This window comes from Amblyomma americanum, chromosome 4 (assembly GCF_052857255.1).
Source record: "Amblyomma americanum isolate KBUSLIRL-KWMA chromosome 4, ASM5285725v1, whole genome shotgun sequence".
In the NCBI taxonomy this organism is placed as follows: domain Eukaryota; kingdom Metazoa; phylum Arthropoda; class Arachnida; order Ixodida; family Ixodidae; genus Amblyomma; species Amblyomma americanum.
The window spans coordinates 78,898,241-78,921,057 of NC_135500.1; positions in this window are offsets into that span (position 1 = coordinate 78,898,241).

Genomic DNA, 22,817 nt, shown 5'->3' on the forward strand with positions numbered 1-22,817 from the left:
GGCGTTACTGGAAGGCCTTTCTTTAACGTCCTTTGCAGGATGTCTCAATTAAAGACCGCATCCCAACAGTCCAAGAATATATGGTCTACAGTTTCTGGCTTGCGACATATTATACAGTTCATGCTCCATGGAACATATATCCCCTTCTCTTCTAACTATGGATTCACGGGCAGTGTGCCACTATGTAAGTGGAAAAAGAAAGTTTTCACCGATGGCCGCACAGCCTTCTTCACCCTTTTAAGAACATCACCACCCTGACCATCGCCATTCAGTATGCGATAAATGGGCACTGGTAACATAAAATCTGAAAGGTCCGTATAGAGCCGCCTACTTTTTACGCCACTAAGGTACTGCATCGAGAAACGCACTTTCAATATTTGAAAAGCTCCAGCCACATCACGCGAATACTCCTGCACATCTCGACGACGAAACCCTTGCGCACAAACCAGAAATTCGGGTAAAAAGTTTTGCAGCCGCACTTGCATCACTGTCCTCAAAAAGGGATCCTTTTGGTCACGCAGGCAAAATAAATCTGGAGACAACTTGCCTTAAAAACAATTGCACAAGACCCAATTCACAGTTCTGCACTGAGCGAAACAAGTTTATCCGGCTTGCGCGCTCCCAGGTTGACCCGCACACAAACACAGTTAGCGTGCACTCTGTACAGCTTCTGAACACACATTCTTGTCATGAACATCGCCTGCAGCGCGTACCATACTTTCGCTACAAGGAAAAGGTTACACACTGTTGCGCGAGCAAAAATGGAAAAAATCCCTGCCACCCCATTAGTTTTCGTACGACCATGCTCAGTTTCTTCTTGCCAATACTTTGTGTCCTTGTAGTGCTGAAATGGTACGCCTAGGTACTTTGTAGGCACGCCTGACCACTGAACATTTTAAATAAGGAAGGAGTGTCTTCCCATTCCCCCTGCCAGAAACCCAAGCATTTGTTCCAGTTTATAACACTGCCGGTGCATTGGCAGTATGATGTGGCATTCTGAACCACTGACGCAAATGGTATTTTACACTGTAGAGGGAAAGAAAAAAAGCATACCAACTCTCACTGAAAATCCGTGAGCGAGGAAAACAAAAATACATGCGTCGGCCGGGAATCGAACCCGGGCCACCCGCGCTACAGGCGAGTCTTCTACTACTGAACCACTTTTTTTTTCTTTATTGTCGGTATCCGACAGTGCGCACTAATACAGGACGATACACAGAAACAGAAAACACAAAATAGGAACACACAAAAAAAGCAGTAGCAGACAGCTTTGAAATGATATTGTCACTTTAAAATTCCTTCAGCGATGTCAAGGCTTCTACTTTCGGCAGCCACTGAGGTACACACTCAAGCGATTTCTGCACTTCAACAAATCTGGATATACTCTCGCGAAAATACATCCGCGCGGGTCTCGCGTCGGGATCACAATGGAAACCGGCCATGCGGGAGCGCCATACAGAGTGGAGTCCGGCCAGCATTATGAGGTCGAATGGAATCCCGCCTTCATTATTTATTGCTTGGTATGTAATGCCGTACGGGTCCAGTAGGAAATCTTTTTTTGGCCGTTCTCTGCAGAACATCCCAAAAGTACACCCCTTCCCAGCAATGTAGAAAAACATCATTGGTAGTTTCGGGCTGTTTGCATATCATACAGTCAGCTCCCCACGGTAAGAAAAAGCCCCGTTGGTCTAGGAATTTCTTTACTGGCAGTGTTTCAGTGTGTAGCTTGAAGAAAACGGATTTCATACCAGGCGTCACCTGCATTCTCTTTGCCCTTTTTAAAACATTCTGACCAGGTTCTCCACTATGCAAGGCTCTGTACAATGGTTCCGCAAAAATGCTGTCACACATCTTTCTACAGTGTTGTTCTTTTCACTGAAGAAAGATAATCATTCGAAAAACGCAGAGACAAATATCGTACACTAGTCACCACCTCCTTGAAAAAAACCTGAAATGGATCCAGGCATCACATTTGTGCCAACAACAAAACTAGGCAGCGCACTTCTTAATCTAACTTGGCGCACCATGCATAAAAAAGGATCGCTTGTGTCACGAAAAAACATAAACCTATTAATGAGCTGTCGCACAAAGACATGCGACAGACTGAGACCGCCATCCTTCACCCTTCTGGACAAATGGTTCGCCTACACCATTCCCATTGCGATTCCCATATAAAGGTGGCGAACACTCTGTGTAGCCTTTGCACATTCAGCCGCGAGCAGTGCAGTACCTGCATCAAATACCATAACTTACGAAAAAAAGATTGCACACTGTGGCCCTGGCGAAGAACGAAAGGGGAACCCCCTTCCATCTGTCTACATTTTCTCGCGTTTCGTGCAGCTAGCTTAGCCAGAGGTCGTCATTGGTTTTGCAGCATTCCAGAGGGACACCCAGGTACTTCGCTGGGGTGTTCACCCACGTCACGCCAGCAAATGTTTCCGGGGTTGTCAGCCATTTTCCATACCAGAATCCCAGGCATTTACCCCAGTTAATTAAACTGCACGTGAGATCGCGGAAACACTTCACTACTTCAACCGTTGCTGTAATACTTTCTTGGTCGATGCAGCATACGGTGACATCATCGGCATATGCTAAGAGCTTTACTTCAGAAGCTTGCAGTTGAAACCCGCGAATCGAATTATTCTGAATAATAGTCAAACACAGTGTTTCAATGTAAAGACAAAATAAAAGTTGACTGAGTGGGCAACCCTGGCGTGCAGAACGCTGCACGGCAATGGGGCCCCCAAAAGACTTGTTTATGATAAGCTGCGTAGTGCAATTCCTGTACACCATGGCCAATCCGTCTTTGATAATCGAGCCGACATTAATATGGTCAAGAATAGCGAACAAGATAACATGCGGGACACAGTCAAAGCCCTTCTCTAGGTCGAGCTGTAGTACAGCGACACAAGTTTTCATGATGTCACAGAACTCAAGCACGCACCGCATCTTATGTATGTTACTCAGTATAGACCTGCCCCTGATTCCACATGTCTGGTGGCAGCCTGCTAGGTCTTTAATCATTGTTTGGAGTCTGCTCGCTAAACCTTTCATTAAAATTTTGTAGTCAACGTTGGTTAAAGAGATTGGTCTGTCACAAGTCTAAGTTTTTCCGCGGCATCAGTCTTAGGTATAAGAACAGTGTGTGATGTACTATAAAACCGTGGTAAAACTTGCATTTGGTACGCCTCATTGAACACTTCCGGGAGCACTGCAGAAAGCTTTTCTTCGAAAAACTTATAAAACGAGGCCGACAGGCCATCGGGCCCAGGCGACTTTCCGTTGTTTAAATTTTCAATTGCTAGGCACACTTCACCTTCAGTTATTGGTCACTCCAAGAATTCTCTTATCGGATCGTCCAATCGCGGCATGAGATCAAGAAATGTCCATTAAATCCGTCCAAGGATTCATGATGAAACGAAAATAGCGCCTTATAATGCTCAGAAAACTCGCGCCCAATGCCCTCGTTATCATTCACCACGACGCCATTCCGCTCTATCTCTGCTATGTGCTTTCGTAAAGCGTTTGTCTTTTCAAATCCTAAAGCCCGCTTCGTAGGTACCTCACTGCCTTTCAGTGAATTTGTTCGTGATCGCACCAGCGCACCTCGATAGCGCTCTTCCTCGATCAACTGCAGTTTCTGTTTGATTCCTGACGTCATCTTTGAAAATACCAGGTGTTTTGCACTCATCTGCTATCAGTTTCTCAAACGCTGTTCGCAGCTCGGTTTCCTTCATTTTTTCATCGAAACGAATTGCACTGGCCCTGTCAATTGCTGCGACTTTAATCTGCTGCTTGAATATTCTCACTGCTTACCCACATTCAGATTAGTGTTTGGTTTTATGCTTTTAATTTCGTCTAACACATTTGCTACAAATCGTTCGTCGCCAAGTAGCTTAGAATTCCATAAGTACAGCGCAACGAACGGGACGTAGCAGAAGAACACAGGCAGGGACACAATATAGCGTTGTGTTGTGTCCCTGCCTGTGTTCTACGTCCCGTTCGTTGCGCTGCAGTTATGGCATATAGAAACCAACTCGCCCAACAACTTACCTTGTCGAGTTTAGAATTAATTTTCCACATGTCCCATACAAAGTGTTTCAATTGTTTCTTTGTGCCTATTGAGCATTTAACCAGGCAGTGATCAGTAAAACACATTGGTACAACATCGTCACTACGGCACATCGGCATCAAATCCAGAGCAAAGTAGATCCGATCCAGGCGTGGGTGGCTAGCACCCCGGAAATGAGTGTACTTAACAGCGCATGCGCTCTGCAGGCATTCAGCCACATCTGATAATTATGCTTCGGCAACGACCTCAGCTAATTAAGTCCGTACTCCTGTCTCGAAAAGCTGCGCAGCTGGTTTTGTCCGGAGAACTCCAGCACGCAGTTAAAGTCCCCCAAAATAATGAGGCGTTTTTCGGCATCATGTACTGCCTTAACGCAGGCAAAAAAATTATATCTTTCCTCCACTACAATAGGCGCGTACACAAAAATCGCCCGATATTCCGCTTTACGCAAACGGAAGTCACACACCATTAATCTGCCAGACGGGCATGACATGATGCTTTGAACAGTAAGACCGGGGAACTTTTTCACAAAGAGTACACATCCTGCTGACAACCCAACAGAGTGGCTAACGACGGCGTAGTACCTTGCTGTGAAACGCAGCACCATGCTCCCAGTCTTCCCCTCTCCCTCGACTTTTGTCTCCTGAACAGCTAGAATTTCAATGTCATTTTCTGTTACTAACCGATACAATTTACTTTGTTTTCGTTTGTGTGCTAACCCTCTGACGTTCAACGTAGCTACACGTAGAGGCGGATCAGGAGCCATTTAGGTTAGCAGCAGGAAAGAGGCCCGGAGCATGGTTCTTACCTTTAGCATCTAGCATACCGCTAGACGCCTCCGGAGCCGTCTGGCTGCTCTCGCTTTTCGACGGGGGTGGCTTGTCGGCAGGCTTTCTGTCCGCGTTGACGTTTGGCCGCGGCTTGAAGGTAGGCCGCCGTCCTTGCACCGCTTTCACTGGCGGCTCGTCGACGCTGCTTGCGTGCGCCTTGTCGTCGTGGTCTACGGAGACTTCGGGGGGGGGGGGGGGGGGGCGCTTCGTTGCCGTGCCGGTACCCGTTGTAGCGGAGGCGCCATTGGCTGGCGGTTCCTGGCCCTTAGACGATAGAGACGGTAGTGCTTGACTACTCGCTCCGCGTTTGTCGAGGTCCGGCTGCACCGGTGGTGGACCAGGCAACGGACGGCCCGCACTTGTGTCCTGTTGTGCACCAGCGAGGGCTGATAGCTCTGCCACCGCAGTAGGCACCGGCTCACCAGTCCCCTTCGCCGCGTCCTCTGCCTCGGTCGCGTCCATTAAGTGCTCGGCCTCATCCCTTGCACCCGATCCCATCGCCGAGGCATACGTACGGACGCACTGGGAGTCCTCGTGTCCGAAACGCCTGCAGCTCGAGCAGCACGGCACCTTGCACTCCCTCCGGACGTGGCCAGTGCCGTGACAGCGCAAGCATTGCATCGAACGACCGGGTGCGACGACTAAGGCCAGTTCTCTTCTGATCCGTATTTGATGCGGCAAAGGTTCAACTGTCACGCCCCTCTTTAGTTTCAGCACGACCGTCCTCGTCGTGGCACCATTGTCGCTCACACATTGCACACGCCACCGCTCTCTGCTAACGTCCATGACGGTCTCAAATACCGCTAATGCGGTCCGCACGACCTCGTCGGCCACGCCGTACAGCAGCCAGTGAAGCCTAAGCCTCACCTGCTGATCCTGTGGGTCGATGACGCAGCGACGCTTCCACACGTTCAGCCGCTTTGTAGACGATCCGCGCCATTACGGGTGACTGCCCACACGTGAGTGACCTGGTAGGCTCTCAGGGCCACCACGTCCGGCAGCAAACCAGTATGCACGAGAACATCTCTTAAATCTTCGACCCTGCAGGGCCTCGCTGGCACGTCGCCGTGCAAAACCATGGTGTTCAGAACGATGCTTCTTGTTGGAAGTTGGGGCAGTATCAGGTGATAATCGGTGTCGTCGCTATCGGTGATCCTGTTTCCGCGGCCAGCAAGGGCCGCTTTCGCCGCTCCGCCGGAGCTCATGATTCTGAGTCCGCACCGAGCGGTAGCCGGAAGTAGATCCTGAACCAGTTTTTTCTTTATTGTTCTACCACTGAACCACCGACTTTTTTTTCTTTATTGCCTGATTTTCAACACAACACAGAAGCACAACACGTAGAAATAAATCACGTCAGCCTTTCTACAGCTGCCGTGAATCGGCTCAAATTTACTTAAAGCGGCCAAATCATCAAAAAGGCTAATCCAGTCAGGCGGATTGGGCTGAGGCCGATACACTTGTCTCATGTACATGGCACACTCTATAAAATCTTCTTGCGCATATCGTATGCTTACGCCTGCGTGCCGGACCTGCATTCTTGTTCTCCACAAACTGTGAAGACCCAAGAGCACTATTAGGTCATAAGGTATACCTCCTGCGTTTTCTGTTGGCAGAAACCTTATTCCATACGGATCTATGGGGAGTTCTTTTTTAATAGTACGTGGGAGGACGTCCTAGTGAAATATTGGGTCCCAGCAGTCTATAAAAACGTGTTCTAGGGTTTCCGGCTTTTTACAGAGTAAACAATTTCTTGCCCACTGATTTTGAAGTTTCAGAAAAGGAAAAGATAAATGGAATTATCAGGCGATGCACGAAACAAGCTCTAGGATTGCCCATCCGTACATCCACTCACCGCCTCCTAGAGCTGGGAATGCATAATACCCTGGAAGAAATTACGGAAGCAGTGAGAACGTCCCAAATCGAACGCTTAGCCGGGACCACAACCGGCAGGGCCATTCTAGAAAAACTCAATCTTAGCCGAGATAACAGAACAACCGCCAAAGTTGACATGCTCGGAAAAATTCGAGACAATATAGTTGTACCCCCATTACCCAGGAATATGCATCCTATTCATCACTCAGTGCGCCGGGCCAAGCGGGCAGAGGCGCTAGAGAAACGCTTCCGCTCCTACAAAGACGAGGACGTGGTCTACGTGGATGCCGCTGAGTATGGTAAGAACACGATGACCGTCGCGGTCGTCAATAATAAACAACTCCTCAAAATCAGTGCCTCCATACTCTCGGGTAACCCAGAGACTGCAGAGGAAGCTGCCATAGCACTGGCTTGTGTAGGCACAAAAGCGAGATACATCATCAGTGACTCCAAAGTTGCCATACTAAATTTCAGCAGGGGCCGAGTCTCCCCTCTAACGAATACAATACTAAGCCGTCATGTAATAGACCGGAAAATTACGCTAGTCTGGACACCAGCACATGCATCCCTGCCTGGTAATGAGACGGCCCACGAGTTCGCCCGAGGCTTTTCTTTCCGGGCGCACCCGAGCGAGGTGGTCTTTACAGACAGGGATCGCATGGTGACCTACAGAGAAATTACACAACACTATCGTTTGCAACGAGCTAGACTTCCTCCAGCGGATAGATCCTTATCCAGATACCAAGCCATCAACTGGCGCCGGTTACAAACTTACACATTTCCAAACCCGGCCCTCTGGAGTCTTATGTACCCAGGGCAACTTTCAGAAAAATGCGCGAACTGCGAACTTAGGGCCACCTTGGACCACATATTATGGGAATGTCCTCATGCTCCCCGGGAGGGACGAGGTATTAACACAAAAGATCAATGGGAGACCTTACTACTGAGCTCCGACCCGGCGACTCAGTTACAACTCGTCCGACTGGCCGAAGCCGCCGCCGAGAGTCAAGACCTTTCGGCCGTCGTCTAGGCGGGTAGCCCTCTGTCTACCCTCTTTCTGTTGGATATTAAAAGTTTTCCTATCCTATCCTATCCACGGCACACATGTTCCTTTTTCTTCAAGCCAAGTTTTCACAGGAAGTGTCCCTGTGTGCAATTTACAGAAAAAGATTTTAAGAGATGGTTTAACGGGCATATTTTTCACTCTCTTCAGAATACCGTGCCCTGGACCTCCACGGTATGGTGCGCGGAACAAGGGCATTGGCATTAGTGTGTCAACTAGGTCTTTGTATAGTTTTTTCCGAGACACCGTAGCAAGGTACTCCATCGAAAATCGCACGTCCAACACTTGGTATGCAAGTACAACCTCGTGCAAGCACCCAGTAACAGCACATGCAGATCCTTGATCAGTCGACACAATGAAATCTGGGGTATGTTTCCACGGGTGAAGTTGCATGACGATCAGTAGGAAGGCATGATTTTGGTCACTTAGGTACATAAATCGCGACACAACCTCGCGTAGAAATAAATGTGCCAGGCCAAGGGCCCCGCTTTTCACAGGGCGGAACAAATTGCATCGGCTGGACTTCTCCCACGTTGAAGCCCAAATGAAAACCGCAAACACACGGTGAATTTTCTGCACATTGACTCTCGGCATGCACAAAACACTAATAACACACCAGATTTTTGAGACCAGAAAGATGTCGCAGACAGTGGCACGCGTGAAAATACTGACTATTGTCTGCCCTGTCATCCATTCCCTTTTTCTCTTGCCCGATTCGTTTGCTCATTCCAGTAAGGCTCGGGTTTACGGTAACTGTCCAGGGGCACTCCTAAATACTTCTGTGGCACCACCGACCACTGCATTTGAGTAAGAAGGCGTGGAATCCCAGTTTTCATGCCAAAAACCGGAACTGTTATCCCAGTTTATTTTACTGCCGGTGTGTCTGCAATATTTTTCTGCAACTGCAACGACTTCTCGGACCCTGTCTCTATCTGAGCAAAGCACAGCAGTATAATCAGCGTAAGCAAGTACTTTCGCTTCTGTTGACTCTAGCCTGTAGCCGACAATCCTATTGCTATTTAAAAGCGCCAGGCAGAACGGTTCAAGATAAAGGACAAAAAGTTGAGGCGAGAGCGGACACCGCTGCCGCACTGAAGAATGTACTACATGCAAAGGTTCCGTGAGGTCCCCGTTCACCATGACATGTGTGGTACAGCCAGCATACGCCATCTTCACGCCTTAGACTATTGCATCACCGACATATAAGTGTTCAAGTATGCAGAAAAGCATGTCATGCGATACGCGATCAAACGCTTTCGTTAGGTATAGCTGCATCATGGCAATGCGGGCTGAAGAAGCGTCACATCACTCTAAGACATTTCGAGCGGCACGAATTTTGGTGGCAATCGCCCATCCTTTAATTCCGCAGCTTTGGTGATGTCCCACAACCAGATTTACAACAGTTTTCAATTGTTTCGCAAGTATCTTCATGAAAATTTTGTTATCGACGTTGGTGAGGCTTATGCGACGATAAGACCCCACCGACAATCTCATTTGGGTGTCATCTGTTTTTGGAATGAGCACCGTGTGAGACGTGCGGAACGAAGGAGGGGCGCGCCTCGTTTCATAGACCTCAGCGAATACCTTCAGCAGGAATTGACCAATCGTGCTCTTAAAGGCTTTGTAAAAAGCCGCGCCAAGGCCATCAGGCCCGGGTGATTTTCCAACTACCAGGTAATCGATTGCGCATTCGAGCTCCCCAATAGTGATTGGTTCTTCGAGGCGTTCCTTTACTTCATCTTCAAGCCTCGGCATCAAATGCAAAAAAAAAATCCTGCTCAGAATAATTTTTTGTTACGCTTGAGAGCAAACATCTCCTGGAAATAATCTTTAAAGGCAGCGTGTAATTTTCTTTTTCATTGGTTACCTTATTATTGTACATGATCTGCTTAATTTCTTTGCTGCATGCGTGCATTTTTTTCGTCGGCTAGGGCCCGTTTAGTCGGCGCTTCGCCTGCCCAGAGCGTCTCGGCCCTCGCTGTAATCATTGCGGCCCTATACTTGTCACTGCTGATATGGTCGAGCTTGCTTTTAACTTCCCGTATTTTTTTCGTGAAGCAGTCTGGTTGATCAGATTCAAGTCCAATCAGGTACTCAAGTTCATCGCATAATTATTTTTCTTGTTTCCTTTCGTTGTACTTGGCTACACAACTTATCTCAATAGCTTTTATTTTTATTTTTGTTTAAATTCTTCCCATTCCTTGCAGTAATTTCACGTGGCGACCAGCAACTTTTCAATTTCCTCCGACATGATAATTTCGAAAGCCTTGTCGTCCAGGAGCTTTGTATTCGGTTTCCAGGTCTTCCAGTTAAAGCGTGCCTTCCTCTCCTTATTCTCTAATGTGGTTATTACGAAGCAGTGGTCACTAAAATGTACCGGCTTAACGTCGTAGCCGGTGCACAGTGCCGCTATCTCCGAAGAAACATACACCCTATCCAGTCCAGCATTACTTCCCCGCTGGAAGTGCATGAACTGTGGGCGCACATCGTCCGTCATAACACTACCTAGATACTCTAGGTTATTTTCTGATACCAATATGTTCAACACTCCAGCACTTTTGTCACACACAATGTGACAGTTCGCTCTGTCTTCCACCTTACAAACATAGTTAAAGTCCCCTAACAAAATAATCATTTTTTCACAGCTCAAATACATGTCAAGCTCTTCGAACAAAATTTTACGCTTGCGTTCAACATTTGGGGCATAAACACATACTATAAGCGAGAACTTATCAGAAAAAAGAGAAATCAGCAACAAATCGCCGCCTGCTTTGACAGACAGTGACAGATTCTACGATTATTCCCAAATTATTACTTATAACCAAAGCACATCCACCAGACAAACCGCTGGAGTGGCATACGCATACATCATACTAAGCTCGGAATGGTGCCACCATTCTGTACGTTTGCTCCTCGCTTTCCTACTTTGTTTTCTGGACTGCCACCACATCAAGCTCATTTTCAAGGAAGAGACGGCTGAGTTAGCACTGCCTTCTCCTCGCACCCAGTGCCTGCACGTTCAGGGTGGCAATCCGCAGAGGAATTCGTAGTTTAAAAGCCATCAGTTGAAGTTCGCCGCCAGAAAAGAAACGAGGCCCACCTCGTACTGACGACTCGATGCCAATGTGAGCCATACGTGCGTGTCCTTCCTTCTGCCATCTTTGGGGAAGAGTCGATCTGTCGTCGGCACAGCACCACGCACATGAATCACAGACACAAATTCTGATGCCGTGTGGTACCACCTTGCCGGACACAAGTAGGGCACTACGACGGCGGTTTAGGCGCTGGTATATTCGGTATTGGTTCGGCCGGTATATTCGGCCGCGGCTTCAACGACGGCCGCCTATTCGCGGTCGCCTTTGGAGGTGGCTCCTCGGTTGAGCAGCCTTCCGTCGTCCCTTTCGCCCCTTCGTTGTCATCCCAAGGCCGCTTGACAGTCTGGTTGTTTACGTCATCCTCGCCTACTTTCATGTTGTCGCGCTGCTGGCTCTGGGTGATCACAGGCGCATCATTCGTATCGCTTACAGTCTCCTTTGAGCTGGCAGAATTATGCGCTCCCCGAAGCCGATGCCCTCGGCGCCTAGACTAGATCTTCTCCTTCAACTCTGTGGTAGGCTCGAGAGGCGGATCTGGCTTTGAAGAAGGCGAGTGATAGTTACCACATCTCCATGTTCAATGCTACAACTGATCAAAGTCAAGTGTGAACAAAGCTTGATCGCCTACTTAACAGAACTCCGAATAAAACACCCGAAACTCTTGAAATTGATAGAATTCAGTACAGCGTCACTCAGTTAGCAGAGAAATTTAATGAATATTTTACTACATTAGTTGACAGTGCATATGACCCTAGTGCGCTTCAGTAGAATAATAATTATGTACGCGACTCTATGGCCCTATTGCCTTCAAGCAATGAAGAGCTGTTATCAGTATTTAACAACATGAAAAAGACCAAATGTGAAGACGTATATGGCTTAAAACTACAACCTGTTTTGTATGTACTTGATGTCATATCCCCGATCCTAACTTATATGTATAACCTATCACTGAACTCCGGTGTCTTTCCGTCAGCGATGAAAAAAGCCAAAGTAGCTGTCATACATAAAAGTGGTCCTAAAAATGTTCTCAGTAATTACAGACCAGTGTGGATCCTTCCAATCTTCTCCAAACGGCTAGAGCAGATACGTTTCATCCTCCTCAACAGATTTTTTCAAAAACATAATATTTATTCAAATAAGCAGTTCGGCTTTAGAGAGAATTTATCTACTGAAATAGCGCTACTTAAACAATAAGAATTAGTATTAAAGGGGCACTGAGAAGAAATTGAAGTTGGCTTGTATCGATAGATATAGCAGCTCCTGATCACAAAAACGCCACTCTTACTGAAAACAAAAGCTCTTGTAATGTAGAAAATAGCAAGAACCAAAATACAGGTATCGCCGCCACAGGCCAATCTCGCAAGTACAAGCGTGATGACTTCCTAGGACAAGAGGCGTCACCTTGGAGGAATTTGCCTTACCTCATGGACGTCGCGAATCTCTGAGGCTGGCAAAGGAAGGTTGCGCACCGCACCGCTATCCGTCAGAAATCACGGAGTCTGCGTTTACGTCACGTGGCACGTCACTCCGTTCTCAGACGTCATAAGAGTTGCCGTGGCGTCATAACAGTTTCCTGAGTTTGAATCAGAGCGGCGGGAAAAACTTTTCATCTTCTAATCCAAATTTCTTTGAAATAAATGCATCTTTCGCGCCCGGACAAGCGGCAACGAAGCCATGAAATGCCGAACTATCAGATTTCGCTAACAAAATAAAATTGATAGAGCTCTCCTCAGTGTCCCTTTAAGTAACATAGAACACAAACTACTGACCCTCGGTATATTGGTAGACTATTCAAAAGCCTTCGACAAGATGCACCATTTAACTCTGATACAGAAACTCTCTATATATGGAGATCGTGGCGTGCCGCTTAATCTATTTTCCAGCTACTTGCCTGACCGCACTCAATCTGTTCACTTGGGGAAACTATCGCTCGCAATTTAAGTCAATTAGTCATGGTGTCCCTCAGGGGTGCATATTGGGGCCCCTGCTGTTCAACATCTACATAGATGATTTGGTGCAAATAGATAATGAGGTCGAATACATCATTTTTGCCGATGACAGAGGTATGTTTATTTCAGGAACTAATGCAGAATATTTAATACGTAGAGGAAACGATGTACTGGCGAAACTCCATGCATGGTGCAGAAGAAATGCGTTGCTCATTAACACAGACAAATCTAAAGCCGTCATATTCAGAGCATAAATGTGTATCTTGCTACTGACCTCACCTTAACCCTTGGTAGTAACACAATAGCAATAGTGAGTGCTGTAAAAACACTAGGTGTTTATTTTAACGAATTGATGTTGTAGAACAATCATGTGGACCTGATAACCACTAAGCTAGCTCTTGTTGTAGGAGTATAAAGAAAATTTCAGCGGACATTACCAACTAAAACAAAGATCGCAATAGATCATGCTTTATTCGAGCCTTATATCAACTACTGTAATTTGGTGTGGGGAACCATAACGTGTACTTGTAAAAATAAACTGAAATTGCAGAAGGCTGCGATGAGAGCCATAGTGAATGTATCTTTCATGTTACACGTTAGCTCCCATTCCGCAACATACCACATCATAGAAATCGAAAAAAATATATGAATTTCGCATTCTTAGATCCTATAAAGTTCAGGTTAAACAATACAATATGTTATTTAGAGGCATCGCTAAATTACATGGAAATCCCACAAATTACACAACACGATGCCGCGAACACTGGCATGTTCCACATCCGCGCACAAACTATGGCTTCCAAACACTTAACTATGGTTTGCCATACACAATAAATAAATTTAAAGTTACACAACAAATTATTGCCAGCTCTTCTTCGTTTAAAAGCATAAAAAAACGTTTTTTAATGCACCTCTATATTGATTGCAAGAGTACTGTTTTAAGCTGAACATATAATAATGTCTTGTATTGTCGTATTTGCACAATTTTTGCTGTACTGTACTGCTTCTGGCTGATTTTTGTTATCTGTTATCTTTTTAGTGTAGTCTGTGTTTTCTGTCCTGCACTGCCGAGTATAGAAAGGATATGGGAGCTTTGTCAACTGCTCTTGAGCGGCTTTTACTCCCATACACCCCAAACATGTATGTAAACATGCTTGTTTGAAATAAATTCAAATTCAAACCACTTTCTGGGCCTTCTTCCCTGCAGTCTCCGCGACTTCTTCCGCATCCGCTTCATCCATGAACAGCACGGATGTATCCTCACCGCTCACCACTCCTACGGCATTGGCGTACGTACGCACTGCTCGTTGTGCCCAAAGCGGCGACAGGTGTTGCAACGGGGCACACGGCAGTCACGACGTATGTGGCCCTGACTGCGACAACGAAGGCACAGTGGTCTACCTGCCACGATGACGAGTGCCAGCTCACCCGCTATGCTCATTTTATGCGGAAGGTCTTCCAGCTTGGTTCCAGCCTTCAATATCAACGTGACCAAGCGTGTCGTTGATCCCTTTTCGGCAATTCCTTGCACTCGCCATCGCTACTGGCTCACTTCGGTGACCTTGCCATACGGAGCGAAAGCCACCCGCACATCTTCCTCTGGAACCGTGTGAAGGAGCCAGTGCACCTTTATGCGTGTTCCTTGGTTGGCCAGGTCGATGACAACGCATCGGCGTTGCTTCACCTTCACTTCGCCAAGGCTCACCATTTTTTTAGTGGCTTCCACATCCTTGAAGGTCACCGCCCATACGTGACTCATTCGATACGCCCCTAGCGCCAAAACGTCAGCGAGCATCGACTGACGCGAAAGCATATCTCGGAAATCTTCGACTCTGTAAGGGCGAGCCTCGGTATCAGCGTGCAGAAAAGCAGTATTTAAAGCTAAACTACCGGTTGGCAACGTAGGCAGAATCACCTGATATTCTTCCGTAGTAGGCACCTGGTTTCCGCGGTCGGACATGGCCACTTCAGCCGCTTCAACGGAGCCCATGATCGCACGTCCGCACCCAACGGCAGCCGGAAGTTGAATCTACTGAACCAACGACGCCGATGGTATTTTTACACTGTAGACGGAGAGAAAAATAAAATGATTTCTCACTGAAAATCCGTGAGCGAGGAAAGCAAGAACAAAAATGCATGCGTCGACCGGGAATCGAACTCGGGCCACCCGCGTGGCAGGCGATTATTCGGCCACTGAACCACCGACCCTTTTTTTGCCTTTAGTGCCTTTTCCGACAGTTTACAACATATCACAAACATGTTCTGCGCTACATATTTTCTGCCTGTTTCCCATTCTATCACTTTATTTTCGCTTCTTGCTCTAGCTTGTTTTGCTTGCTCTTGCTTCTTTCTATTGTATTGTTTTTCTAATATATTAATCACCTTCTTTCTTTGTATTTTATTTCTAATATATGAAACAAGTGTTCACACTGCCTCTCCTTGTGCAATGTTTTTGGACTCGTAAGAAACATTACTGAAATAAAATTATAATTTTTTGTTATTGCATCAAGTTACTGAACAATGTCATGAAAATTGCATGCAGTGCAAATGTCATTTGCCAACAAAATAAAGTACTATGAAAACAGCACTTGTGTTTGCAAAACATTACTGATATCTGCACTTATACAATCCAGTCAGCAAAAGTAAAGCAGACAGTCAAAGCAAATCATTATGTCAAGGCATCTGTCACTTGAACAGAATGCCACAGAGAAATATTAGTTCCAACTTAAATTCTGTGTTTACACCCATTGCAAACTCACAAAACCCGGACCATGAAAGTAGGTAGCAAAGCTGTCTCTTCAGATGCTCTCCTAGAGTAAGCATTAGAGCCTTGCCTAATCATCTGTGGCAAGGACTCTGTGCTGTTCCTCCATTCACCTGGAATAAGTACACCTGCACTGTTTGTACTGTCTCCAAACTGTGGTGGACAATAGCCACCTGGCAGCCTCCCCTCCTGCATCAAGTAATTGTGCAGAAAAACACAAGCACCTGAGACTGCAACCGCATTCTTTGGCAGCAGACTCATGCAGTTCCGCAGGACCCTCCATCGGGCACACAAAATTCCAAATGCATTCTCGATGCAGCGTCGTGCTAGGGAGAGCCTGTAGTTGTACACTCTTCTTGGCGTGTTTGGTGGTTGGATACCAGGGTACGGCTTCATCAGGTTCACTTTTAAGGGAAATGCATCGTCTCATACCATCACAAAGGGGAGCACAGGGCCACCAATGGGCAGGGCCGAAGGGGATGGGAATGTATCGTGTGCATTTTCAACGACTTCTCCAAGCCCGCATGACGAAAAAACACCACCATCACTTTCACTGCCAACAGCCCCTATGTAAACTGTTGTAAACCTGTAGCCCGCGCCGCAGGATGCCATGAGGTTCATACTGAAGCTGCGCTTATAGTTAAAATACACGGAACCAAAGTTTCGCGGTGCATCCAAATGAATGTGTTTGCCGTCGATAGCACCGACACAATTTGGAAAGTTCCATCTCCACATGAACTCATCAGCAATGTAATTCAGTTGCCTATGGTCTAGCTGCCTCAGGACGCTTGGTTTTAGGACCTTGCATAGGGCAAGGCAGACTTGAGGAACCAGTTGCGAGATAGTTGATTTCCCAACCCTGAAGCTGTATGCCAGGGACTGGTAACTGTTTTCGCTTGCCAAGAACCTGTAATATAAAAGACAACATAGGTTTCTGCTGGCTTTGTCTAAAACATTGCATGCAGACAACAGTTGACAGCTGCTCTGCAAAATGTGCTTTTGTCAAGTGACACCAGTTCATTTTCATAGACTAAGCTGTGAGCAGGAGGCATGATAAAGGACAATGTTACTTCTGACCAAAAAAAAAATGAGGGCCCACCTGTGCAAAAGCCTTTACTCTGCGCACTAATTCGCATAGCGAAATCTAAATGCTATACATAAAGCCTTAAGAAAGTAGAAAAGCCACGTGAATTCGCTACATCAAGAGTGCATTGCATCCCCCCCCCCGGATATCTAAATATGCCCTTGATACGGGCTTCGGAGCCTTTGAAACTGTCTTTAAAATATGCCCATCGCTGTGACTAGAAGATAAATCCTCTTATTATACATGACACAGCAGCTTTCTCTCTGCAAAAACAAAAAAACAGATTTCGCCAACAGCCCTCCGCGCAGCTCGCTTGCATCCGCGTCCACCATCTGAAGCAGAGAAAAGGACGCAGAAACGCCCAGATAATGCTTACCTTAGCGTTATAGCCAAACGCTCAGCAGATGATAAAGATTCTCGCAGTGGCGTTTGTTGCACTTCAATAAGTGGTCTCACAAGGCTGTCGAGGAAGTCAAACTGCTGCGGTGACATCCGCACGAAGTTGTAAAACAGCGCAGTGTCGCCAGTCCTCAGCTTCGCAAAAAGATTGTGGAAGTCTCCGTCTATGGCTCTATCAAGGAAGATTTGCCGCACCCACATTCTTCTACGACACCGCCGTCTGCGTTGGTCAAGGGCATACACGATGATGAGCTCATTTTGAGCTTGAAGTGCCTCGACCTCCGCTAACACCTGCCTGCTAACCGGCGCCATGTTGAGAAATGCGGAGAGCAGTTTTCCGAGAGCGGTGATTGGCCGGTCGTAACAAACGTATCTTACCGAAGGTCTCGTGTGAACATCGGCGGTTTTTTGTTGCGTAAAAGGAAGTTACAGCAGTTGCGCAGAATGCGATATGTACGACGTTTACGGCGGTTGCGACTGTAGTCTGAACGCGGCATTACGCAGGACTCCTGTGCGAGTGACTCCAAGAACTTTGTATGTCTTGAGAAATCTGCTCATACATCATCTTGCTGTGGAACATCCTTTGAGGCCCCACCTGTGGCATGTAGCTTACATAATAGTCCAGAAGCAGCTTTGTTCCACCTGTAGTCCACGGTCCTGTCACAAGATATGAAGAAAAAAATTTAGCACATGCGTAACATTTGATGCTTGTAGTTGGCTTGCTCTACAATAGACGCAAAATGCACATGCACTAATACTACTGCATGATAAATGTTATAGACTTGCAAGGCTTTGCAAGAAGGTAAATGATTTCAAATCGAAGATGTGAGATCGCACCTGGGGGTATATATACATATCATTAGGTGAGGTCACGCTGCTGCTCGTCCGCTCATTTTCAGGCACTGTGTGCAGCTGTACTTGATTTTCGCTTCCTTGGCTAGGGAGTACACTGTACAAGGTCATGCAGCATGTCCGACACAACGCAGCGGTGTTACCTTTGGCAACTGGGCTGATCAATGGTTTGCACAGAGTTCACGCACTGACTGGCATACAACGCGGGCTTTGTAAAAAAAACCCTTTCCTCGGCTGTCAGCTGTTGCAGGTGGTTTTTTGGTGCTATGCGTACAGTTGGAAAGATGCCCGACACTTCAAGCATATGCAGCGGTTTGCATGACGGCTGAATTAATGCGTCAATGCGTTTTTGCTGCGAAATTGCGACTGCTGCTTGCAGGCCATCGTCGACAATATCGGAACAAATGATTTCGGCCTCGCTCTTTTGCATTTGTTGCAACACCTCAGTGAAGGGCAAATCAATTGCACTGAAATATTCATGTATGTGAAATGGTGAGAACTCTGTTGGTGGCCTGTTTCCAACAAAGGGGCTAGTCTTGTCTGGAAATAGGAAAAACAAGAACTATAGTGGCACATTAAAAATGGGCACTTGCAATACTGAGTCAGTTACATGCAGTGGCATGCGTCAAAGTACTTTGCAAGAAGTGAACAGAAAGGTGGGAGTGGGCAATTAGTTTAGCAATTGTGCCACAGTACCGGCAGGAAAAAAAACGGCCAAAAACTTAAAGTACTGCAGAAAAAGCAAGGTCATGCACTAAACTGCCCTAACATTATAAACAACCTGAATTCAGCTGGAAACTGCTGGATACCACGGGAGCCATAAAGAGGCTCGCTGTGTCGTTGCTTGGAAGTTCAGTCTGGGCTCGACAGAAGCAATTCTTTCAGTACATCCACCACTGTTTACTGTGTTTTCAATTACACACTACGGAAAAAATTCACATATTCGCAGGTCCCGTGCATCTAAACTTTGTCCCTTTATGTTTATAAAAATTAATTTCCAGATCAGGTACCAATACAAAGCGGCAAAACGGTTGCTTACACATGCACTAGAGGAAATAGAAAAACTGCAGCGCGATATTGGCGAAACAGTGCCCCAGTGATACCGTACCTCCAAAGAGTTCTCCGATCGACGTTTTATCGTTAGTAGCAGGCTTTGATGGCTTTCCCTAAGCCTGCAGGCCACTTGTACAAGAGACATCTGGATGCTAAAAAAAATACCATCAGGACTCCCACAAAGCCATGGTTGCTCAGGATGGAGGAGGCCCACCTGAAAAGAGAACCCAGCTGTTCATGGAGCGTCTTCATGGAGGTTTATGTACAAAGCGACAGCTGCACAGTGCTTAAAATCGCCTAGGATGCCGTAGCGGCAGCTGCACTTCCCTTGCAGAATTCGTCGTCCTCCAGGCACCAGCTGCGAATGAAAATCGTGAGTTTAGTTGCAATGATGACACAAACTCGCAGATCGCAAGCGAACCGCCACTGCAACTATGCAAACGAACCACCGCTGCAACTTTTCTCCAGTGCCACAGCCTCTAAGGTTCGTCTCCAAGCAAAAGCAACAAGTGTGTCTTAAAGAAACCTCACTGGGAGGAAGCATGCATGAGGGTGCAAGTAAGCCCACGTTTAACTCACCTCAAGTTGAACGTCGTACACGTGTTTGCCCTGTTGAGACTGACACTTCGCCGAAATTTCGGTGCCGTCCGTTTCCTTCACTGAGTGCACATGGTTGCTTTCGTAAAGGCGACGTCCTTTTTCGAGCTACGGTCGCCGAAAATACACAACGATGGCATCAGTAGGCTTGAATCCGCAATATAAAACCACAGACATTTTAAAATTCGTACTGGGAGCGTACGCCACGAAGAGCTTCCGCCCTACCCAGTATCAAAAAAAACATGGTGGCGGCGCTGAAAGCAGCGCGACAGTGGCGCCGCCTGGCTATTGCGGGTTGCCTATAGAGAATACATGATGGACTTTGGAATTATTTTCAATATGGAATTCATTCTTACAGTAAAGGTGGTACATGGAATACACCTCTGCGATACCCTATTCTCCTGAATGAATTTTTTGGAGAGCATGTTAGAAGTTGATAGTGGGGCTAGTGTTCGTGCAGCTCTTGAGCATTACTTTCAGCAGCTGCAGTAGAAGGGCACTGAACATGACGAAGTGTGCTGCCAGTGCTGCCCATGTTTTGTACCTCTAAGCAGCATACCTAATCCTAGGTAGCATTTGATGCCAGTGTGGGACCACAGCAGGTCTAGTTGTCTTGCTACCTTCCACTGAAAACCTTTGTGAAGGAGTGGTTTGCTTGCACAAACAAAATCGGAATGGGTTACACCAGTCACGTCAACTTCTTAACCTAGATGTCTGAACAGCCAGGTTAATTAACTGACGTCAGTGGGATTTCGCACCTGATTTCGTTGGTGTGAGAAGCACTCCTTCAAGGCGATTTCTGACGGGTCATGATCTGGACATGGTTAACCTCGTGCGAGACACACAAGAACTGATATTGATATATGTTTCAATATGCGCCTTGTGTGAATAAATGTTTTTGTATACAGTATCAGTACTTTCACGATTAGTTATTGCTAGCGCAAGACAGTGCATGTCAATTTTGCCTTGTTCTTCTGCCCGTGCCTTTTATGAGGCACTTTTTGTCGCTTTGTTGTTAAACTTGCACAGCTTTCAGTACTGTATCACAACACTGCCTTGTGCCTTTCACACAGTCTGTGGCCCAATAGTAGCATGTACATGAATGCAAGCTGAGATTTATGCATTTCATTTGTTCAGGAAGGCCTTCAGCACCTGAATGAGGTCTTCTTCAGCCTTCACTTGTCGCTCACGGAGCCGAAGCTCTTTTGCTCTGTAGTCCTTCAGATCCTGCCGCAGGAGTCGCTGCTCCTCTAGCAGACATTGCTGGGTCTCTTGAGCTGCCAAGAGTGGTCGCTTCCGCGGCTGGTACTAGCCACAACTGTGACAGTGTTTACTGTGCCCCGCAAGTGTGGTTGATGCTCTAGTGCAGGGTCTTCTGCAGCAGCAGATGTGTCAGCTGTCTCAGCCGTTGCTTCAAGCTCAAATGAGCTTTCATGTACATCGCCAGTCTCCATGGTGAAGGTAATCTGTATGAAGAGGGTTCGAAACAATGACGAAACATTAACAGGAGGTCAAGCACTTGCTCGCAAAGAAATTGAATAAATAACCCACAAGCTATACTTTTCAGTGCTCTGATAAGTGTTGTCCATGAAAGCATATATATGTTTACAGTGGTAAACCATCTTTTTGTCTGCTGTCACAAGAGTGTTACAACTGAAATGAACCTCTGTCAGTCTGTCCGTTACACCTCAGTACAAAACGGCTGTGGTCACTTGCTGATATCTTTTAACTTGGCACTTAGCATGATTTACCAATCTTGCGTTTGTATGTTTGATACGCCTTCATGTCATAACGTATGTAAAGGTTTATCTTTTTGTCTGCCGTTATAAGAGTGTTACAACTGAAATGAGCCTCTGTCCGTTACACCTCAGTAACAGAGCTGTGATCACCTGCTGATATGTTTTACTTGGCACTTAGCATGATTTACCAATTTTGCATTCATATGTTTGATTCACCTTCATGTCATAACATATGTAAAGGCGTTATCATCCAAAATAAACTATACAAAGCCTTCGATGACCAACTTATGAACACTGGTTTGTTGTGCAGTGTAGCTTCAGACTCCAACCAATGCAATTCCATCCCCATTGAGCAGTCTGAAAATCTAGTGGGAGTTCTGGCTTGAATAAAGGGCACTGAATTTTCCCACTAGCAGTTTTCTACTTATTAGCCTGGCATTTATATTTGTTCAGATTTCAAAGGTTTGGAAGTCGTACTTGCAGATGGAGATTCATATTCTACCAAGAAAATTACCTCTTCGACTGTACTGACAGGTTGGCAGCTACTTTCTTCCACCAGAGAGCTAAGACACCATTCCTCATCGTCTTCTTGTCGTGAAGGGAACGGGCAACTATATATTCCTTCTTTGAACTGCACCAAACACGAGTGAAAGTCTCTTAACACCCAAGAGAAGGAAAGTTTTTCGGTCTTCATCTCTGTCACACCGGTCATTTACTGGCAGGCTTCCCAAAAGTCTGTGCAGCTCCCAGTAGAATGTCCAGGGTAGGGCACCTTGGCTAGTGTGCTTTCGTGACCACCTCCTGCAAACAGAGTCCCATGAGCATTACGTTCCCAACACTCGGGTAGTCAAAAGAGCATCTCATTTTAACTGCTGCTATTGAATAAACAAGGCAAGTACGCATTTTCGCACACTGCGCGTTGTGTGAAAAGCCAGTCTGGGCTCGACAGAAGCAATTCTTTCAGTACATCCACCACTGTTTACTGTGTTTTCAATTACACACTACGGAAAAAATTCACATATTCGCAGGTCCCGTGCATCTAAACTTTGTCCCTTTATGTTTATAAAAATTAATTTCCAGATCAGGTACCAATACAAAGCGGCAAAACGGTTGCTTACACATGCACTAGAGGAAATAGAAAAACTGCAGCGCGATATTGGCGAAACAGTGCCCCAGTGATACCGTACCTCCAAAGAGTTCTCCGATCGACGTTTTATCGTTAGTAGCAGGCTTTGATGGCTTTCCCTAAGCCTGCAGGCCACTTGTACAAGAGACATCTGCATGCTAAAAAAAATACCATCAGGACTCCCACAAAGCCATGGTTGCTCAGGATGGAGGAGGAGGCCCACCTGAAAAGAGAACCCAGCTGTTCATGGAGCGTCTTCATGGAGGTTTATGTACAAAGCGACAGCTGCACAGTGCTTAAAATCGCCTAGGATGCCGTAGCG